Here is a 16,167-nt window from a genome sequence, read left to right on the forward strand (position 1 = left end):
ATGTCGAGGTATTGAATGAAAGAGAAAAGCTCAACTCATTGAATGAACACGTGCAGTCTGTTTCATTTAATCAGTTTGTTTCATGGACAAAATGTGTGCAGTTTGTTTGATGGAATCACTGCGTTAAGCTTGTGGCTTGGAACGAATGAGAGTACCTCAATTATCATGTGCAGTCTGTTTGATTGAATGAATGAGTGCAGTAGTATTCAGTAACTAAGTGAGTTATGCTTGTTCCATTGAAACAAGGAATATAGTTTGATTCATTGAATCAATGATTGTACTTTGACTCAATGATTCAATGAATGCAGCTTGTTTCATTAAATGAAAGTGGTGAGCTTGACACATTGAATGAATGAGAGAAGCTCTACGCATGGAATTAAGGCGGACAGTTTGGTTGATGATTGTAGTTAGAATGACTCTTTTAATCACGACAAACAGTGCATTTCTTTGAATCAATAGGTGCAGTTTGATTCACGAATTAGATGAATTAAGTTTGATTGAATCCATTAATACTGTTTGATTCATTGACTCAATGATTGCAGTTTGATTCAATGATTGAATCAATGGAGTTGGTTGCAATGAATGAAAGTGTTAAACTCGAGAATTGAATAAACAAGAAAAGATGTAGTTTTTGAATTAACACGTGCAAGTCAGTTTCATTTAATGAATGCATGCAATTTGTATCCTTGAATGAAAGCGTGGACTGTTCGTTCATTGAATGAATAGCAAAAGCTAGATTCATTGAAATAGGACTTGCAGTGTTCCTCATCCAAAGAATGTTTGCAGTTTGATTCATTGATTGTATGAATGCAGTTAAATTTACTCCACAAATGAGTGAAGTTTGTACAATTAAATCAATCGTACATTTGATTCTTTGAATCAATGATTGAGTACGAATCAATGAATGAATGAATGCAGATTGTTTCATTGAATTAAAGCTTTAATGTCGAGGTATTGAATGAAAGAGAAAAGCTCAACTCATTGAATGAACACGTTCAGTCTGTTTCATTTAATCAGTTTGTTTCATGGACAAAATGTGTGCAGTTTGTTTGATGGAATCACTGCGTTAAGCTTGTGGCTTTGAACGAATGAGAGTACCTCAATTATCATGTGCAGTCTGTTTGATTGAATGAATGAGTGCAGTAGTATTCAGTAACTAAGTGAGTTATGCTTGTTCCATTGAAACAAGGAATATAGTTTGATTCATTGAATCAATGATTGTACTTTGACTCAATGATTCAATGAATGCAGCTTGTTTCATTAAATGAAAGTGGTGAGCTTGACACATTGAATGAATGAGAGAAGCTCTACGCATGGAATTAAGGCGGACAGTTTGGTTGATGATTGTAGTTAGAATGACTCTTTTAATCACGACAAACAGTTCATTTCTTTGAATCAATAGGTGCAGTTTGATTCACGAATTAGATGAATTAAGTTTGATTGAATCCATTAATACTGTTTGATTCATTGACTCAATGATTGCAGTTTGATTCAATGATTGAATCAATGGAGTTGGTTGCAATGAATGAAAGTGTTAAACTCGAGAATTGAATAAACAAGAAAAGATGTAGTTTTTGAATTAACACGTGCAAGTCTGTTTCATTTAATGAATGCATGCAGTTTGTATCCTTGAATGAAAGCGTGGACTGTTCGTTCATTGAATGAATAGCAAAAGCTAGATTCATTGAAATAGGACTTGCAGTGTTCCTCATGCAATGAATGTTTGCAGTTTGATTCATTGATTGTATGAATGCAGTTGGTTTCATTGGATGAAAGTGCTAATCTCGAGACATTGAATACACAAGAAAAGCTGTAATTATTGAAATAACACATGCAGTCGTTTCATTTAATGAATGCATGCAGTTTGCATGAATGAACGCGTGCAGTTTCTTTCATTGAATGAATGGCAAAGCTAGATTGATTGGAATAGGACTTGCAATGTTCCTCATCGAATGAATGTTTGCAGTTTGATTCATTAATTGCATGAATGCAGTTAAATTCACTCCACAAATGAGTGAAGATTGTACCATTAAATCAATGAATTGCATTTGATTATTGGAATCAATGATAGAAATATGAATCAATGAATGAATGCATGCAGGTTGTTTCATTGAATTAAAGCGTTAAACTCGAGGCATTGAAGAAAGAGAAAAGCTCTACTCATTGAATGAACACGTGCAGTTTATGCAGGCTAAATGTGTTTAGATGATTTGATAGAATCAATGTGTTAAGATTGTGGCTTTCAACGAATGAGAGAACCTGTACTGATGGAATTATCATGTGCAGTCTTTTGTTTTGAACAAATGAGTGCAGTAGGATTCACTAAGTAAACATACCTCACTTATTTAGTGAAACAAGGAATAAGGTTTGATTCAATGATTCAATGAATGCAGTTTGTTTCATTAAATGAAAATGGAGGAGTTGACACATTGCATGAATGAGAGAAGCTCTACGCATGGAATTAAGGCGGACAGTTTGGTTGATGATTGTAGTTAGAATGACTCTTTTAATCACGACAAACAGTGCATTTCTTTGAATCAATAGGTGCAGTTTGATTCACGAAGTAGATGAATTAAGTTTGATTGAATCCATTAATACTGTTTGATTCATTGACTCAATGATTGCAGTTTGATTCAATGATTGAATCAATGGAGTTGGTTGCAATGAATGAAAGTGTTAAACTCGAGAATTGAATAAACAAGAAAAGATGTAGTTTTTGAATTAACACGTGCAAGTCTGTTTCATTTAATGAATGCATGCAGTTTGTATCCTTGAATGAAAGCGTGGACTGTTCGTTCATTGAATGAATAGCAAAAGCTAGATTCATTGAAATAGGACTTGCAGTGTTCCTCATGCAATGAATGTTTGCAGTTTGATTCATTAATTGTATGAATGCAGTTAAATTTACTCCACAAATGAGTGAAGTTTGTACAATTAAATCAATCGTACATTTGATTCTTTGAATCAATGATTGAATATGAATCAATCAATGAATGAATGCAGGTTTTATATTGAATTAAAGCTTTAATGTCGAGGCATTGAATGAAAGAGAAAAGCTCTACTCATTGAATGAACACGTGCAGTCTGTTTCATTTAATCAGTTTGTTTCATGGACAAAATGTGTGCAGTTTGTTTGATTGAATCAATGCGTTAAGCTTGTGGCTTGGAACGAATGAGAGTACCTCAATTATCATGTGCAGTCTGTTTGATTGAATGAATGAGTGCAGTAGTATTCAGTAACTAAGAGAGTTATGCTTGTTCCATTGAAACAAGGAATATAGTTTGATTCATTGAATCAATGATTGTACTTTGACTCAATGATTCAATGAATGCAGCTTGTTTCATTAAATGAAAGTGGTGAGCTTGACACATTGAATGAATGAGAGAAGCTCTACGCATGAAATTAAGGCGGACAGTTTGGTTGATGATTGTAGTTAGAATGACTCTTTTAATCACGACAAACAGTGCATTTCTTTGAATCAATAGGTGCAGTTTGATTCACGAATTAGATGAATTAAGTTTGATTGAATCCATTAATACTGTTTGATTCATTGACTCAATGATTGCAGTTTGATTCAATGATTGAATCAATGGAGTTGGTTGCAATGAATGAAAGTGTTAAACTCGAGAATTGAATAAACAAGAAAAGATGTAGTTTTTGAATTAACACGTGCAAGTCTGTTTCATTTAATGAATGCATGCAGTTTGTATCCTTGATTGAAAGCGTGGACTGTTCGTTCATTGAATGAATAGCAAAAGCTAGATTCATTGAAATAGGACTTGCAGTGTTCCTCATGCAATGAATGTTTGCAGTTTGATTCATTAATTGTATGAATGCAGTTAAATTTACTCCACAAATGAGTGAAGTTTGTACAATTAAATCAATCGTACATTTGATTCTTTGAATCAATGATTGAATATGAATCAATCAATGAATGAATGCAGGTTTTATATTGAATTAAAGCTTTAATGTCGAGGCATTGAATGAAAGAGAAAAGCTCTACTCATTGAATGAACACGTGCAGTCTGTTTCATTTAATCAGTTTGTTTCATGGACAAAATGTGTGCAGTTTGTTTGATTGAATCAATGCGTTAAGCTTGTTGCTTGGAACGAATGAGAGTACCTCAATTATCATGTGCAGTCTGTTTGATTGAATGAATGAGTGCAGTAGGATCAGTAACTAAGTGAGTTATGCTTGTTCCATTGAAACAAGGAATATAGTTTGATTCATTGAATCAATGATTGTACTTTGACTCAATGATTCAATGAATGCAGCTTGTTTCATTAAATTAAAAGGTGAGCTTGACACATTGAATGAATGAGAGAAGCTCTACGCATTGAAATAAGACGGGCAGTTTTGTTCATGATTGTAGTTAGAATGACTATTTTAATTAAGACATACAGTGAATTTCATAGAATGAATGGGCGCAGTTTGATTCACGAAGTAAATGAGTTAAGTTTGTTTGATTGAACCCATTTATACTGTTTGATTCATTGACTCAATGATTTCAGTTTGATTCAATGATTGAATGAATGCAGTTGGTTTCATTGGATGAAAGTGCTAATCTCGAGACATTGAATACACAAGAAAAGCTGTAATTATTGAAATAACACATGCAGTCGTTTCATTTAATGAATGCATGCAGTTTGCATGAATGAACGCGTGCAGTTTCTTTCATTGAATGAATGGCAAAGCTAGATTGATTGGAATAGGACTTGCAATGTTCCTCATCGAATGAATGTTTGCAGTTTGATTCATTAATTGCATGAATGCAGTTAAATTCACTCCACAAATGAGTGAAGATTGTACCATTAAATCAATGAATTGCATTTGATTATTGGAATCAATGATAGAAATATGAATCAATGAATGAATGCATGCAGGTTGTTTCATTGAATTAAAGCGTTAAACTCGAGGCATTGAAGAAAGAGAAAAGCTCTACTCATTGAATGAACACGTGCAGTTTATGCAGGCTAAATGTGTTTAGATGATTTGATAGAATCAATGTGTTAAGATTGTGGCTTTCAACGAATGAGAGAACCTGTACTGATGGAATTATCATGTGCAGTCTTTTGTTTTGAATAAATGAGTGCAGTAGGATTCACTAAGTAAACATACCTCACTTATTTAGTGAAACAAGGAATAAGGTTTGATTCAATGATTCAATGAATGCAGTTTGTTTCATTAAATGAAAATGGAGGAGTTGACACATTGCATGAATGAGAGAAGCTCTACGCATGGAATTAAGGCCGACAGTTTGGTTGATGATTGTAGTTAGAATGACTCTTTTAATCACGACAAACAGTGCATTTCTTTGAATGAATAGGTGCAGTTTGATTCACGAATTAGATGAATTAAGTTTGATTGAATCCATTAATACTGTTTGATTCATTGACTCAATGATTGCAGTTTGATTCAAAGATTGAATCAATGGAGTTGGTTGCAATGAATGAAAGTGTTAAACTCGAGAATTGAATAAACAAGAAAAGCTGTAGTTATTGAATTAACAGGTGCAGTCTGTTTCATTTAATGAATGCATGCAATTTGTATCCTTGAATGAAAGCGTGGACTGTTCGTTCATTGAATGAATAGCAAAAGCTAGATTCATTGAAATAGGACTTGCAGTGTTCCTCATCCAAAGAATGTTTGCAGTTTGATTCATTGATTGTATGAATGCAGTTAAATTTACTCCACAAATGAGTGAACTTTGTACAATTAAATCAATCGTACATTTGATTCTTTGAATCAATGATTGAGTACGAATCAATGAATGAATGAATGCAGATTGTTTCATTGAATTAAAGCTTTAATGTCGAGGTATTGAATGAAAGAGAAAAGCTCAACTCATTGAATGAACACGTGCAGTCTGTTTCATTTAATCAGTTTGTTTCATGGACAAAATGTGTGCAGTTTGTTTGATGGAATCACTGCGTTAAGCTTGTGGCTTGAAACGAATGAGAGTACCTCAATTATCATGTGCAGTCTGTTTGATTGAATGAATGAGTGCAGTAGTACTCAGTAACTAAGTGAGTTATGCTTGTTCCATTGAAACCAGGAATATAGTTTGATTCATTGAATCAATGATTGTACTTTGACTCAATGATTCAATGAATGCAGCTTGTTTCATTAAATGAAAGTGGTGAGCTTGACACATTGAATGAATGAGAGAAGCTCTACGCATGGAATTAAGGCGGACAGTTTGGTTGATGATTGTAGTTAGAATGACTCTTTTAATCACGACAAACAGTGCATTTCTTTGAATGAATAGGTGCAGTTTGATTCACGAATTAGATGAATTAAGTTTGATTGAATCCATTAATACTGTTTGATTCATTGACTCAATGATTGCAGTTTGATTCAATGATTGAATCAATGGAGTTGGTTGCAATGAATGAAAGTGTTAAACTCGAGCATTGAATAAACAAGAAAAGATGTAGTTTTTGAATTAACACGTGCAAGTCTGTTTCATTTAATGAATGCATGCAATTTGTATCCTTGAATGAAAGCGTGGACTGTTCGTTCATTGAATGAATAGCAAAAGCTAGATTCATTGAAATAGGACTTGCAGTGTTCCTCATCCAAAGAATGTTTGCAGTTTGATTCATTGATTGTATGAATGCAGTTAAATTTACTCCACAAATGAGTGAAGTTTGTACAATTAAATCAATCGTACATTTGATTCTTTGAATCAATGATTGAGTACGAATCAATGAATGAATGAATGCAGATTGTTTCATTGAATTAAAGCTTTAATGTCGAGGTATTGAATGAAAGAGAAAAGCTCAACTCATTGAATGAACACGTGCAGTCTGTTTCATTTAATCAGTTTGTTTCATGGACAAAATGTGTGCAGTTTGTTTGATGGAATCACTGCGTTAAGCTTGTGGCTTTGAACGAATGAGAGTACCTCAATTATCATGTGCAGTCTGTTTGATTGAATGAATGAGTGCAGTAGTATTCAGTAACTAAGAGAGTTATGCTTGTTCCATTGAAACAAGGAATATAGTTTGATTCATTGAATCAATGATTGTACTTTGACTCAATGATTCAATGAATGCAGCTTGTTTCATTAAATGAAAGTGGTGAGCTTGACACATTGAATGAATGAGAGAAGCTCTACGCATGGAATTAAGGCGGACAGTTTGGTTGATGATTGTAGTTAGAATGACTCTTTTAATCACGACAAACAGTTCATTTCTTTGAATCAATAGGTGCAGTTTGATTCACGAATTAGATGAATTAAGTTTGATTGAATCCATTAATACTGTTTGATTCATTGACTCAATGATTGCAGTTTGATTCAATGATTGAATCAATGGAGTTGGTTGCAATGAATGAAAGTGTTAAACTCGAGAATTGAATAAACAAGAAAAGATGTAGTTTTTGAATTAACACGTGCAAGTCTGTTTCATTTAATGAATGCATGCAGTTTGTATCCTTGAATGAAAGCGTGGACTGTTCGTTCATTGAATGAATAGCAAAAGCTAGATTCATTGAAATAGGACTTGCAGTGTTCCTCATGCAATGAATGTTTGCAGTTTGATTCATTGATTGTATGAATGCAGTTGGTTTCATTGGATGAAAGTGCTAATCTCGAGACATTGAATACACAAGAAAAGCTGTAATTATTGAAATAACACATGCAGTCGTTTCATTTAATGAATGCATGCAGTTTGCATGAATGAACGCGTGCAGTTTCTTTCATTGAATGAATGGCAAAGCTAGATTGATTGGAATAGGACTTGCAATGTTCCTCATCGAATGAATGTTTGCAGTTTGATTCATTAATTGCATGAATGCAGTTAAATTCACTCCACAAATGAGTGAAGATTGTACCATTAAATCAATGAATTGCATTTGATTATTGGAATCAATGATAGAAATATGAATCAATGAATGAATGCATGCAGGTTGTTTCATTGAATTAAAGCGTTAAACTCGAGGCATTGAAGAAAGAGAAAAGCTCTACTCATTGAATGAACACGTGCAGTTTATGCAGGCTAAATGTGTTTAGATGATTTGATAGAATCAATGTGTTAAGATTGTGGCTTTCAACGAATGAGAGAACCTGTACTGATGGAATTATCATGTGCAGTCTTTTGTTTTGAACAAATGAGTGCAGTAGGATTCACTAAGTAAACATACCTCACTTATTTAGTGAAACAAGGAATAAGGTTTGATTCAATGATTCAATGAATGCAGTTTGTTTCATTAAATGAAAATGGAGGAGTTGACACATTGCATGAATGAGAGAAGCTCTACGCATGGAATTAAGGCGGACAGTTTGGTTGATGATTGTAGTTAGAATGACTCTTTTAATCACGACAAACAGTGCATTTCTTTGAATCAATAGGTGCAGTTTGATTCACGAAGTAGATGAATTAAGTTTGATTGAATCCATTAATACTGTTTGATTCATTGACTCAATGATTGCAGTTTGATTCAATGATTGAATCAATGGAGTTGGTTGCAATGAATGAAAGTGTTAAACTCGAGAATTGAATAAACAAGAAAAGATGTAGTTTTTGAATTAACACGTGCAAGTCTGTTTCATTTAATGAATGCATGCAGTTTGTATCCTTGAATGAAAGCGTGGACTGTTCGTTCATTGAATGAATAGCAAAAGCTAGATTCATTGAAATAGGACTTGCAGTGTTCCTCATGCAATGAATGTTTGCAGTTTGATTCATTAATTGTATGAATGCAGTTAAATTTACTCCACAAATGAGTGAAGTTTGTACAATTAAATCAATCGTACATTTGATTCTTTGAATCAATGATTGAATATGAATCAATCAATGAATGAATGCAGGTTTTATATTGAATTAAAGCTTTAATGTCGAGGCATTGAATGAAAGAGAAAAGCTCTACTCATTGAATGAACACGTGCAGTCTGTTTCATTTAATCAGTTTGTTTCATGGACAAAATGTGTGCAGTTTGTTTGATTGAATCAATGCGTTAAGCTTGTGGCTTGGAACGAATGAGAGTACCTCAATTATCATGTGCAGTCTGTTTGATTGAATGAATGAGTGCAGTAGGATCAATAACTAAGTGAGTTATGCTTGTTCCATTGAAACAAGGAATATAGTTTGATTCATTGAATCAATGATTGTACTTTGACTCAATGATTCAATGAATGCAGCTTGTTTCATTAAATGAAAAGGTGAGCTTGACACATTGAATGAATGAGAGAAGCTCTACGCATTGAAATAAGACGGGCAGTTTTGTTCATGATTGTAGTTAGAATGACTATTTTAATTAAGACATACAGTGAATTTCATAGAATGAATGGGCGCAGTTTGATTCACGAAGTAAATGAGTTACGTTTGTTTGATTGAACCCATTTATACTGTTTGATTCATTGACTCAATGATTTCAGTTTGATTCAATGATTGAATGAATGCAGCTGGTTTCATTGGATGAAAGTGCTAATCTCGAGACATTGAATACACAAGAAAAGCTGTAATTATTGAAATAACACATGCAGTCGTTTCATTTAATGAATGCATGCAGTTTGCATGAATGAACGCGTGCAGTTTCTTTCATTGAATGAATGGCAAAGCTAGATTGATTGGAATAGGACTTGCAATGTTCCTCATCGAATGAATGTTTGCAGTTTGATTCATTAATTGCATGAATGCAGTTAAATTCACTCCACAAATGAGTGAAGATTGTACCATTAAATCAATGAATTGCATTTGATTATTGGAATCAATGATAGAAATATGAATCAATGAATGAATGCATGCAGGTTGTTTCATTGAATTAAAGCGTTAAACTCGAGGCATTGAAGAAAGAGAAAAGCTCTACTCATTGAATGAACACGTGCAGTTTATGCAGGCTAAATGTGTTTAGATGATTTGATAGAATCAATGTGTTAAGATTGTGGCTTTCAACGAATGAGAGAACCTGTACTGATGGAATTATCATGTGCAGTCTTTTGTTTTGAATAAATGAGTGCAGTAGGATTCACTAAGTAAACATACCTCACTTATTTAGTGAAACAAGGAATAAGGTTTGATTCAATGATTCAATGAATGCAGTTTGTTTCATTAAATGAAAATGGAGGAGTTGACACATTGCATGAATGAGAGAAGCTCTACGCATGGAATTAAGGCCGACAGTTTGGTTGATGATTGTAGTTAGAATGACTCTTTTAATCACGACAAACAGTGCATTTCTTTGAATCAATAGGTGCAGTTTGATTCACGAATTAGATGAATTAAGTTTGATTGAATCCATTAATACTGTTTGATTCATTGACTCAATGATTGCAGTTTGATTCAATGATTGAATCAATGGAGTTGGTTGCAATGAATGAAAGTGTTAAACTCGAGAATTGAATAAACAAGAAAAGATGTAGTTTTTGAATTAACACGTGCAAGTCTGTTTCATTTAATGAATGCCTGCAGTTTGTATCCTTGAATGAAAGCGTGGACTGTTCGTTCATTGAATGAATAGCAAAAGCTAGATTCATTGAAATAGGACTTGCAGTGTTCCTCATGCAATGAATGTTTGCAGTTTGATTCATTAATTGTATGAATGCAGTTAAATTTACTCCACAAATGAGTGAAGTTTGTACAATTAAATCAATCGTACATTTGATTCTTTGAATCAATGATTGAATATGAATCAATCAATGAATGAATGCAGGTTTTATATTGAATTAAAGCTTTAATGTCGAGGCATTGAATGAAAGAGAAAAGCTCTACTCATTGAATGAACACGTGCAGTCTGTTTCATTTAATCAGTTTGTTTCATGGACAAAATGTGTGCAGTTTGTTTGATTGAATCAATGCGTTAAGCTTGTGGCTTGGAACGAATGAGAGTACCTCAATTATCATGTGCAGTCTGTTTGATTGAATGAATGAGTGCAGTAGGATCAGTAACTAAGTGAGTTATGCTTGTTCCATTGAAACAAGGAATATAGTTTGATTCATTGAATCAATGATTGTACTTTGACTCAATGATTCAATGAATGCAGCTTGTTTCATTAAATGAAAAGGTGAGCTTGACACATTGAATGAATGAGAGAAGCTCTACGCATTGAAATAAGACGGGCAGTTTTGTTCATGATTGTAGTTAGAATGACTATTTTAATTAAGACATACAGTGAATTCCATAGAATGAATGGGCGCAGTTTGATTCACGAAGTAAATGAGTTAAGTTTGTTTGATTGAACCCATTTATACTGTTTGATTCATTGACTCAATGATTTCAGTTTGATTCAATGATTGAATGAATGCAGTTGGTTTCATTGGATGAAAGTGCTAATCTCGAGACATTGAATACACAAGAAAAGCTGTAATTATTGAAATAACACATGCAGTCGTTTCATTTAATGAATGCATGCAGTTTGCATGAATGAACGCGTGCAGTTTCTTTCATTGAATGAATGGCAAAGCTAGATTGATTGGAATAGGACTTGCAATGTTCCTCATCGAATGAATGTTTGCAGTTTGATTCATTAATTGCATGAATGCAGTTAAATTCACTCCACAAATGAGTGAAGATTGTACCATTAAATCAATGAATTGCATTTGATTATTGGAATCAATGATAGAAATATGAATCAATGAATGAATGCATGCAGGTTGTTTCATTGAATTAAAGCGTTAAACTCGAGGCATTGAAGAAAGAGAAAAGCTCTACTCATTGAATGAACACGTGCAGTTTATGCAGGCTAAATGTGTTCAGATGATTTGATAGAATCAATGTGTTAAGATTGTGGCTTTCAACGAATGAGAGAACCTGTACTGATGGAATTATCATGTGCAGTCTTTTGTTTTGAATAAATGAGTGCAGTAGGATTCACTAAGTAAACATACCTCACTTATTTAGTGAAACAAGGAATAAGGTTTGATTCAATGATTCAATGAATGCAGTTTGTTTCATTAAATGAAAATGGAGGAGTTGACACATTGCATGAATGAGAGAAGCTCTACGCATGGAATTAAGGCGGACAGTTTGGTTGATGATTGTAGTTAGAATGACTCTTTTAATCACGACAAACAGTGCATTTCTTTGAATCAATAGGTGCAGTTTGATTCACGAATTAGATGAATTAAGTTTGATTGAATCCATTAATACTGTTTGATTCATTGACTCAATGATTGCAGTTTGATTCAATGATTGAATCAATGGAGTTGGTTGCAATGAATGAAAGTGTTAAACTCGAGAATTGAATAAACAAGAAAAGATGTAGTTTTTGAATTAACACGTGCAAGTCTGTTTCATTTAATGAATGCATGCAGTTTGTATCCTTGAATGAAAGCGTGGACTGTTCGTTCATTGAATGAATAGCAAAAGCTAGATTCATTGAAATAGGACTTGCAGTGTTCCTCATGCAATGAATGTTTGCAGTTTGATTCATTAATTGTATGAATGCAGTTAAATTTACTCCACAAATGAGTGAAGTTTGTACAATTAAATCAATCGTACATTTGATTCTTTGAATCAATGATTGAATATGAATCAATCAATGAATGAATGCAGGTTTTATATTGAATTAAAGCTTTAATGTCGAGGCATTGAATGAAAGAGAAAAGCTCTACTCATTGAATGAACACGTGCAGTCTGTTTCATTTAATCAGTTTGTTTCATGGACAAAATGTGTGCAGTTTGTTTGATTGAATCAATGCGTTAAGCTTGTGGCTTGGAACGAATGAGAGTACCTCAATTATCATGTGCAGTCTGTTTGATTGAATGAATGAGTGCAGTAGTATTCAGTAACTAATTGAGTTATGCTTTTTTGCATTGAAACAAGGAATATAGTTTGATTCATTGAATCAATGATTGTACTTTGACTCAATGATTCAATGAATGCAGCTTGTTTCATTAAATGAAAGTGGTGAGCTTGACACATTGAATGAATGAGAGAAGCTCTACGCATGGAATTAAGGCGGACAGTTTGGTTGATGATTGTAGTTAGAATGACTCTTTTAATCACGACAAACAGTGCATTTCTTTGAATCAATAGGTGCAGTTTGATTCACGAATTAGATGAATTAAGTTTGATTGAATCCATTAATACTGTTTGATTCATTGACTCAATGATTGCAGTTTGATTCAATGATTGAATCAATGGAGTTGGTTGCAATGAATAGAAAGTGTTAAACTCGAGAATTGAATAAACAAGAAAAGATGTAGTTATTGAATTAACAGGTGCAGTCTGTTTCATTTAATGAATGCATGCAATTTGTATCCTTGAATGAAAGCGTGGACTGTTCGTTCATTGAATGAATAGCAAAAGCTAGATTCATTGAAATAGGACTTGCAGTGTTCCTCATCCAAAGAATGTTTGCAGTTTGATTCATTGATTGTATGAATGCAGTTAAACTTACTCCACAAATGACTGAACTTTGTACAATTAAATCAATCGTACATTTGATTCTTTGAATCAATGATTGAGTACGAATCAATGAATGAATGAATGCAGATTGTTTCATTGAATTAAAGCTTTAATGTCGAGGTATTGAATGAAAGAGAAAAGCTCAACTCATTGAATGAACACGTGCAGTCTGTTTCATTTAATCAGTTTGTTTCATGGACAAAATGTGTGCAGTTTGTTTGATGGAATCACTGCGTTAAGCTTGTGGCTTTGAACGAATGAGAGTACCTCAATTATCATGTGCAGTCTGTTTGATTGAATGAATGAGTGCAGTAGTATTCAGTAACTAAGTGAGTTATGCTTGTTCCATTGAAACAAGGAATATAGTTTGATTCATTGAATCAATGATTGTACTTTGACTCAATGATTCAATGAATGCAGCTTGTTTCATTAAATGAAAGTGGTGAGCTTGACACATTGAATGAATGAGAGAAGCTCTACGCATGGAATTAAGGCGGACAGTTTGGTTGATGATTGTAGTTAGAATGACTCTTTTAATCACGACAAACAGTGCATTTCTTTGAATCAATAGGTGCAGTTTGATTCACGAATTAGATGAATTAAGTTTGATTGAATCCATTAATACTGTTTGATTCATTGACTCAATGATTGCAGTTTGATTCAATGATTGAATCAATGGAGTTGGTTGCAATGAATGAAAGTGTTAAACTCGAGAATTGAATAAACAAGAAAAGATGTAGTTTTTGAATTAACACGTGCAAGTCTGTTTCATTTAATGAATGCATGCAATTTGTATCCTTGAATGAAAGCGTGGACTGTTCGTTCATTGAATGAATAGCAAAAGCTAGATTCATTGAAATAGGACTTGCAGTGTTCCTCATCCAAAGAATGTTTGCAGTTTGATTCATTGATTGTATGAATGCAGTTAAATTTACTCCACAAATGAGTGAAGTTTGTACAATTAAATCAATCGTACATTTGATTCTTTGAATCAATGATTGAGTACGAATCAATGAATGAATGAATGCAGATTGTTTCATTGAATTAAAGCTTTAATGTCGAGGTATTGAATGAAAGAGAAAAGCTCAACTCATTGAATGAACACGTGCAGTCTGTTTCATTTAATCAGTTTGTTTCATGGACAAAATGTGTGCAGTTTGTTTGATGGAATCACTGCGTTAAGCTTGTGGCTTTGAACGAATGAGAGTACCTCAATTATCATGTGCAGTCTGTTTGATTGAATGAATGAGTGCAGTAGTATTCAGTAACTAAGTGAGTTATGCTTGTTCCATTGAAACAAGGAATATAGTTTGATTCATTGAATCAATGATTGTACTTTGACTCAATGATTCAATGAATGCAGCTTGTTTCATTAAATGAAAGTGGTGAGCTTGACACATTGAATGAATGAGAGAAGCTCTACGCATGGAATTAAGGCGGACAGTTTGGTTGATGATTGTAGTTAGAATGACTCTTTTAATCACGACAAACAGTGCATTTCTTTGAATCAATAGGTGCAGTTTGATTCACGAATTAGATGAATTAAGTTTGATTGAATCCATTAATACTGTTTGATTCATTGACTCAATGATTGCAGTTTGATTCAATGATTGAATCAATGGAGTTGGTTGCAATGAATGAAAGTGTTAAACTCGAGAATTGAATAAACAAGAAAAGATGTAGTTTTTGAATTAACACGTGCAAGTCTGTTTCATTTAATGAATGCATGCAGTTTGTATCCTTGAATGAAAGCGTGGACTGTTCGTTCATTGAATGAATAGCAAAAGCTAGATTAATTGAAATAGGACTTGCAGTGTTCCTCATGCAATGAATGTTTGCAGTTTGATTCATTGATTGTATGAATGCAGTTGGTTTCATTGGATGAAAGTGCTAATCTCGAGACATTGAATACACAAGAAAAGCTGTAATTATTGAAATAACACATGCAGTCGTTTCATTTAATGAATGCATGCAGTTTGCATGAATGAACGCGTGCAGTTTCTTTCATTGAATGAATGGCAAAGCTAGATTGATTGGAATAGGACTTGCAATGTTCCTCATCGAATGAATGTTTGCAGTTTGATTCATTAATTGCATGAATGCAGTTAAATTCACTCCACAAATGAGTGAAGATTGTACCATTAAATCAATGAATTGCATTTGATTATTGGAATCAATGATAGAAATATGAATCAATGAATGAATGCATGCAGGTTGTTTCATTGAATTAAAGCGTTAAACTCGAGGCATTGAAGAAAGAGAAAAGCTCTACTCATTGAATGAACACGTGCAGTTTATGCAGGCTAAATGTGTTCAGATGATTTGATAGAATCAATGTGTTAAGATTGTGGCTTTCAACGAATGAGAGAACCTGTACTGATGGAATTATCATGTGCAGTCTTTTGTTTTGAATAAATGAGTGCAGTAGGATTCACTAAGTAAACATACCTCACTTATTTAGTGAAACAAGGAATAAGGTTTGATTCAATGATTCAATGAATGCAGTTTGTTTCATTAAATGAAAATGGAGGAGTTGACACATTGCATGAATGAGAGAAGCTCTACGCATGGAATTAAGGCGGACAGTTTGGTTGATGATTGTAGTTAGAATGACTCTTTTAATCACGACAAACAGTGCATTTCTTTGAATCAATAGGTGCAGTTTGATTCACGAATTAGATGAATTAAGTTTGATTGAATCCATTAATACTGCTTGATTCATTGACTCAATGATTGCAGTTTGATTCAATGATTGAATCAATGGAGTTGGTTGCAATGAATGAAAGTGTTAAACTCGAGAATTGAATAAACAA

This window comes from Chiloscyllium punctatum, unplaced genomic scaffold, assembly GCF_047496795.1.
Source record: "Chiloscyllium punctatum isolate Juve2018m unplaced genomic scaffold, sChiPun1.3 scaffold_72, whole genome shotgun sequence".
Classification (NCBI taxonomy): domain Eukaryota; kingdom Metazoa; phylum Chordata; class Chondrichthyes; order Orectolobiformes; family Hemiscylliidae; genus Chiloscyllium; species Chiloscyllium punctatum.